Below are 6,975 nucleotides of genomic sequence, written 5' to 3' on the forward strand. Positions count from 1 at the left end.
GGAGGTTTAGGTTGGGTATTAGAAAAAGGTTCTTCACCCAGAGGGTGGTTGGGCACTGGAACAGGCTCCCCAGGGAAGTGGTCACTGCACCAGCCTGACAGAGTTCAAGAGGCATTTGGATAACCCTCTCAGGCACATGGTGTGACTCTTGGGGAGAGTGCTGTGCAGGGCCAGGATTTGGACTTGATGTGATTCTGTGATTTACAAAGGGTTTTCTGGCTGTCTCGAAAGAGCATGTTTTTCAGTGGCTTATTTTTCACTACATTTTTCGGAATTTGAATTGATGTTCATGTCCCTCATGAATTACAATGTATCTCCAAGGTCTTTATTTTCCAAAGCACATTTTTCCAATCCATACTGTCTAAGAACTGACACAGAATGTTTTCATCCTGTAGAAGGATCTTGGGGGACCTAAGAAAATACAGTTATCTATTCCAATCTATAGCAGTTACCTTGCCTGCCTCAGAATCTTGAGGACTCTAAACAGCTTTTAAAAATCCATCTATAACACCAAACTGCTTTTCCTGCTGCATTTGTTGCCTACTGAACCCCTCCCTGGAGTGGCAGTAATTGGATTTATTGCAGAAAAGCCTCCATGAACAGGAAGTCTCTCATTAATATTACTGCAAGGAATGGGGTGGAGTGATTTGAATGAAGATGCAAAAGAGTTGTTATCAAGAGTGAAGATCAAAGAGAAGGTGATGAATGGGCAGTTTCGGTTGTTACTGCTTTTGAGAGGTGACTGAAGGGAAAACAAAGCAAAATACACACATAAATTGTTGTCAGTAAGTTAAAGCTATTGGTCTGTATTCTTAGTACACCAAGTTCACCTGCTCTGCAGTGTTTAAAACAATTCCACATTAAGGAAAATAAACCTTTTTATTCTTTTCTGTAAGAACATAAATAGTAACTCAAATGCCCCTTCCTTTCTCCTAAATTTAAACTGAAATCCCTCACTGTGTGTCCTGGATTTTCTCCTCTGATCTCTGGCTTCTTTTCAACCATGACTTGTTTGAACGATCTTTGTATCTCATTCAGCAGCATAATATGCCATATTATGCTGATACATATTATGCCATTTTTTGTGGACAACAAGCACACACACACCAGAATGGTACACAGCAATAGCACTGGGGCTTTTGTTGCTTTTGCTTTCAGTTGCTCCTATTTGTGCCTCACAGGACAGCTTCTAGCTAGACAGATAGTGAATGCCTAAATAAGAATCTTAGGATAGAAACAGTTTCATCCTAACACCCAAATTTTATGAGTAGTAAAAAATCAACTTGACAGCCATCATTGGTACATATAGAGTTGGAACAGTTTTCCTCATGCATAATTTCATCTTTAATTACATTGTATTTTAATTGTTGTTTTATTACTTATCTAGTTATTCTACAGTCTTCACAGAAAATCCTTTGACACAATAGAACATACTGGGAAACAGTGAGCCAGGAGTGCAGAGTGACAGTGAGGCAGGTGAGGACAGTGTCCTCCTCCCTGGCAAGGCACAATCCCAACACTGCCTGAGCAGGGCAAGCAGAGCAGGTCCTGTGGTGGTCACCTAGCTCAGCCACATGCCAGTGACCACCAGACACACAAGTTTGTGGTGATCCAAGGACCAAGGCCAAGCCATGTCCCCTCTTGGAAGCCATGAATCCTAGCTCTGCGGTAGAAAGGTTTTTCTGCCAAACCCTCTTGAGTGGCAGAGCCTGTTAGCTTAGACTGGTTGGCTGTGACTGTCAAGGTCCTGAATTTGGCAGGAGCCAATCCTCTGTAGAGCTGTGCAGAGCTTTTATGGGTTTTGTGTTTGTTTTTATGAGTTGTTAAACCTGTCTAATTTAAGTCTGACACAGAGATGCTAATTTCATTAAAGAATACTGAACATTTTCTGAACTGGATCCAAAAAGTAGCCACCGAAAGATCTGTTAGATTTGTTTAGGTTTTCAGTTTGCCTGTGAATCAACCACATTGTCTGAAACAACCTGTTTCCTGAGTGTTATTATTGATGGTAAAATGATTCAAAGGATTGCTAAATGAAGTAAAACTGGAACACTAGACTGCTGAGAAGCTCAGTGAAGCTTTTTATGTCCATGTCTTCACATGCCTCTTATTGAGTCTTTACATTTTATGAGCATTAAACTCTTTGGGGAGGGATGGGGGGCAGTCAGTTCCAGCTTGAAGGCACTTTAACGTCCTGTCTACACGTCATGTTCCCATTATAGTGAGTGGAAATCCAGCCAATACAGCTAACAGACTCTAGAGGGGGATTCAGATGTCTCTTTTACAATGAGTCAACAGCTCTACAGTTTCCAAGTGGGATTGAATATAAGCATTCAATGTTCTAGGGTATAGAAGCACAAGGCTGGCAGAGATAATGTTTGGTATACGGGAGATTTGTGCCCTTCTGGAGGGCAGCTGGAGCTCAGGCAGGATGTCTTACAGTACCTCAGATGGCAACCAAGCAATTGAACCAAGCCCCTCCATTTAGATGCCTATATATGCATCTATCTATGAACTGGAGCTGAATCCCACACCTGAGATTTTAGTGCTAAGAAATTTTAAATCATTATGTTCATTTTCCAAACAAAAGTAGCCAGAATCTCCCATGAAAAATGTTATTTTTCCTAATAGTGTTTCTGGTTTTGCTTTTTCCCATGTTCTTACAACCAGCAGAAGTGCAGAATTGTTATTGTTTTAGAAATCCAGCTATTCAGGCACATGGCTGTACTCCATCATCACGAACTGGCCTTTGTCAGGGAACTATAGACAAATCTGCACAACTTCATCATCACACCCTGAAAGAAATCCTTCTACCCTTTCCTTGCATTTGTGATTGTAAAGATGAGGGAATTTAGCATGGCAACTTTTCTGTCTCCAGTTTTTAGAATGCTGCAATCACTCTGGGGTTTGGGGGTCACGTGGTTACTCGTGCTATAGTGACAGCATCCTTTTCACCTGAGCCTTGTCAGCACCTTCTACTTGAGAAATGTAACAAAACTGAAATAATAAAGCCTGAAAAATAAATTTATTTTTATGAGACTTTGAAGTTATATAAGGGATGAATTTAGTTTGATAACTTTGCAGTTCATGCAGCTGTCATCCATACAGGTCCACACAGGACTCCTACAAGTATGGGGACTGTCAGCGGGAATGGTTGAATGGTAGGAACATGGGTATGGCTCCCGTCTCACCTCTGACAGCAAAAATAGGGACTACCAGGGTAGTTTATCTTCAGTCTCCTTTTGCCTTCTCACATTGCCTCTCTGTGACTCACTTCCAACCTATGTCTCTTTCAAATTTGTCTCATGATCCATTACTTTGAAATATCAGTCTAATGAGTCTCACATTTGAAACAAATTTAACTTCTACAGCCAGAAACGTGCAGATAGATAGGGCAGGCTGGGTGGCTTACAATTCCCGGCCACAAAAAGAGGTGTTCCTCATCATAAATAGGAAGGAAATGTACACTTCAGAGTTGAGCAATACACCTAGTGAATAAACTAGAGAATCAAAATAATAAACTACAACTCTTTCTCCAAATGCAAGAATAACCAAGCATATAAAAACAAGGATAATAAAACATAAGTGCCTGTTGCATAAAGGTGCTGTGCCTTTTTTAACATATCTGACAAACCAAATATATTGCACTATGCTAATGATCTGGGAAAAACCATACATTAATTGTCTCCTGAAATGATTCTGAAATACAGAAAGACCAAGAACTGTGCTAAATGAAAATGCTTTTTTTCTATAGAATGCCTTTATAATTAAAGGACAGCATTTAAGCATGTCATTTTTATATTAAGCTTCAGTAGCACCACAGTTTGTACTATTCTGTTTGGGTAATGGCATTCTTCCAAAATGTGTGATCATCTGAAAGGTTAATTCATGTTTTGTAATTTCATTTGTCAAGTCTGTATCTGAGTCAGGAAATCAGCTCAGTTGCGAAAGACCTGTCACTCATGTTCAAGATTAAATGTATATTTATGGAGTTCCCTGCATTGGAATAACTGCCTCTGCCCTGGGACTATACAGAGATCCCAGCCATCATGAAAAGGCAGGCTTGATTATTTAATGGTCCTTCTCAGGGTGGTGTGTCTGTTATGATCCCAGTTTATTATTCATTTTTATTTCTCTAGGTCTGTCACGGCCCCTAGTGGCTCAGAGACACCCAGACACCACCGTGGGCCTGGCACCAACAGCCCGGAGAAGGGTGAAGTGCTGCAGGGCAAACTGAGGGAAGGGGTGAAGAGATGGGGCCTGCGAGCTGTGGGTGTGTTCAACAGCTCTGTGAGCCAAAACAAGTTCCAGCAAATCCCATCATGTATTTCTTACAAGATTGGTCATGCTTATAATTTTCAATAAAAACATTTTTGTTGACCTAAAGGAAAAATGGTTTGATTTTGTATTTGTTTTAACATTCATCTTGTGTCCTTATTAAAAGAAATCTACATATCATAGCATTTTGAAGAGGCATATGATTTAATTTAAAGACTGAAAGTCTGACACAGTAAGTAATTAATTTTAAAAATTACTTTCTGTTTTGTCTTGTTATCTTGTCTGAAAATCTGAGTGAAAGCTTTTCTTCTTGTCCATGGAATTGCTCTTGTTGGCCAGACATCACAGCTTTCCCAGTGTTCAGGTGGGCTTTCATTGGCAAAAAGTTCATTCTATGGGCCCTGCAGACTAAATCATGAATATTAGCAGTCCTCTAGAAAACAAAAAGTCCTTTGGCATTCCAGAAGAATTTATGCCATTTTAGATATGCCATCTTTAGCTTTTGAAGTGTCTACCTAAACCCAAATTCCTGTAATTTATATGCTTGGTAAAAGCATTTTTGTTTTATCAGTTCCCCAAGAAGAGCCCATAATGTCATCTGCAAATTCATATTTTTTTCATTGTTGGGAAACACCTGTTCATTACTAAGAGGAAAATACAAGCTCTCAATTACACCACACAATATTCTTCATAATAACTGACTTGTTTATCCATCACAACTAACCCCTTTGCTCCAACCAGGAATTACAGAAACAGTGTTTCTACTGTGGTTTTGAAAATCCCGTTTAACTTTGAACTTCAAAAAAAAAATTTCTTGATAGCCTTTTATTATAGGGCTACTCACAGGAAAACCCAGTTCTATGGGCTTTCTTTCTTCTATACCCTGTCTCTTTTGTTCATTGTTCTCCATCACAAACAACTACTGTGACTTGTTTTTAGAGTTGCTTACCCTGGGTCTGCATAAGAGTATTGAAATTTCTGTTCTAAACTGAGAGCATTGATTTTTTTTCCTGCCTGCAGTACTCATACTTCTCAGCTAAGCTGAAAAGGGATCCGGAGACCATGGGCAGTAGTTGGGAGAGACCCTGGGGGAGGCTTAGCAGGGACAGCAGGGTCCCTCAGGGCCCTGACATCTACTCTAACACCCATTTCTGCTCTGAACAATTCTGGCCATCACACCTAAAAATGCTCATTTAAAGATATTTTTCTTTTTCCAAGTAGGATTACTATTCTTCTATGTCATATTGTACATACTTTGGACAAATAAAAATTTCATAATAATTTCTTATAGGAACATTACCCCTACTAAAAATAACTTACAAATCTGACTGCCATTTCCATAATTTTTTCCCAAAATGTTCTGAAGCTACACTGTAGTACTGCAAATTTTACACTGAAGATTCAAACTTTCACTGTGGGCATCTCATTCAGAGATGCTCAGAATATTCTCACATGGTTTCTCTCAACTCTCCTGAAGCACAGCAAGGAAGCCTTGGAAGATAAGAGTTTTGAGAGCCTCTTGGTTGAGGAAATTCTCCTAGCACGTGGTTGTTTCATTGAGAAGGGCTTTAGTGGTATTTCATTGACAGCTGGTACTTCTGGGGTCACTTCCTCTGGTTTGCTGACTACTTCTTTAGGTACATGATCAAAATCATGTGGAAAAATTGAAAGTAATCAGGTTAGCATAAAACAATCAAGGATTTAATGTGAATGCCAAAGTTTGACTCAAACACATACAGTGATAATTTAAAAAAAATATTATTATCAAATAAAATCAACCCTTACTTACCTTAAACTCCTGTAGAGATTTGCAGAGGAAATGTTTAACTGGAGTATGTGGTCTGTGAACGGGAGTCTATGTGGCTGCATGAGGCACCAGAAGAAAAGGTACAGCAGGAGTGCAGGGAGTGATGCACGTGCAACAAGTCAACAGATTATGACCAACCATGAAATGCAAGAAAGAATACAGGTAAGAATGGGGAACTGGCAAGATTTGGGTGTCAGGCCAACTGTACTAAATCCTTGATGTGAAAAAAGGCCCATGAGACAGATACAGAGCAACAGCAGTGTGGTACAACTCAGCTTGACCCTGAGGTTTTCTTAAGAGAGAACATCAAGGATACCAAAGACTGCGCACCACTGTCACCATTCAGGATGAACCCAGACAGAGTGATGAGGGCTTGACTGTCAGGGCACAGCAAGGGCTGGTGGCTGTGTAAGAGCCAGGATTTCAGCCTGGTAACGCAGCCCCTCAGTGAGGGAGCAGGGCATGCTCATGGGTGGCAGCTGTGGTCAACCAAGAGTCCAACTCATCAAACACGTCTGAGGCAGGTCCAAGGTCAAGCTGGAAAAATCAATTCCCTGGTCAGGGAGAGGATGAGGATGAGAATCAGGATGAGGTCTGGTGGACATAATCAGGCTCAGATACAGTCATTGATGACTGGGCATGTCCACAGTGACAAAGCAGGTCCGAGGTCAATCCAGGAAGTCATTCTGCAGCTCAAGAGTCCCAGCCAGTGGGGTCTATGGCCAAGGAGAGGCATGTCTGTGGCTGAGCTGGGGACCAACACGACATATGACATAACTCAGACAGGGCCTGAAGCTGCAGGGTGGAGCTCTGCCAGGGTGTAGGAGGAGGACTGAGGTGAGGCTGGCCAGGGCCATTATGGTCTATGAGTGCCCCCAGGGCCCTGACCT

The sequence above is a fragment of the Corvus brachyrhynchos genome, unplaced genomic scaffold, assembly GCF_000691975.1.
Source record: "Corvus brachyrhynchos isolate BGI_N302 unplaced genomic scaffold, ASM69197v1 scaffold253, whole genome shotgun sequence".
Lineage (NCBI taxonomy): Eukaryota > Metazoa > Chordata > Aves > Passeriformes > Corvidae > Corvus > Corvus brachyrhynchos.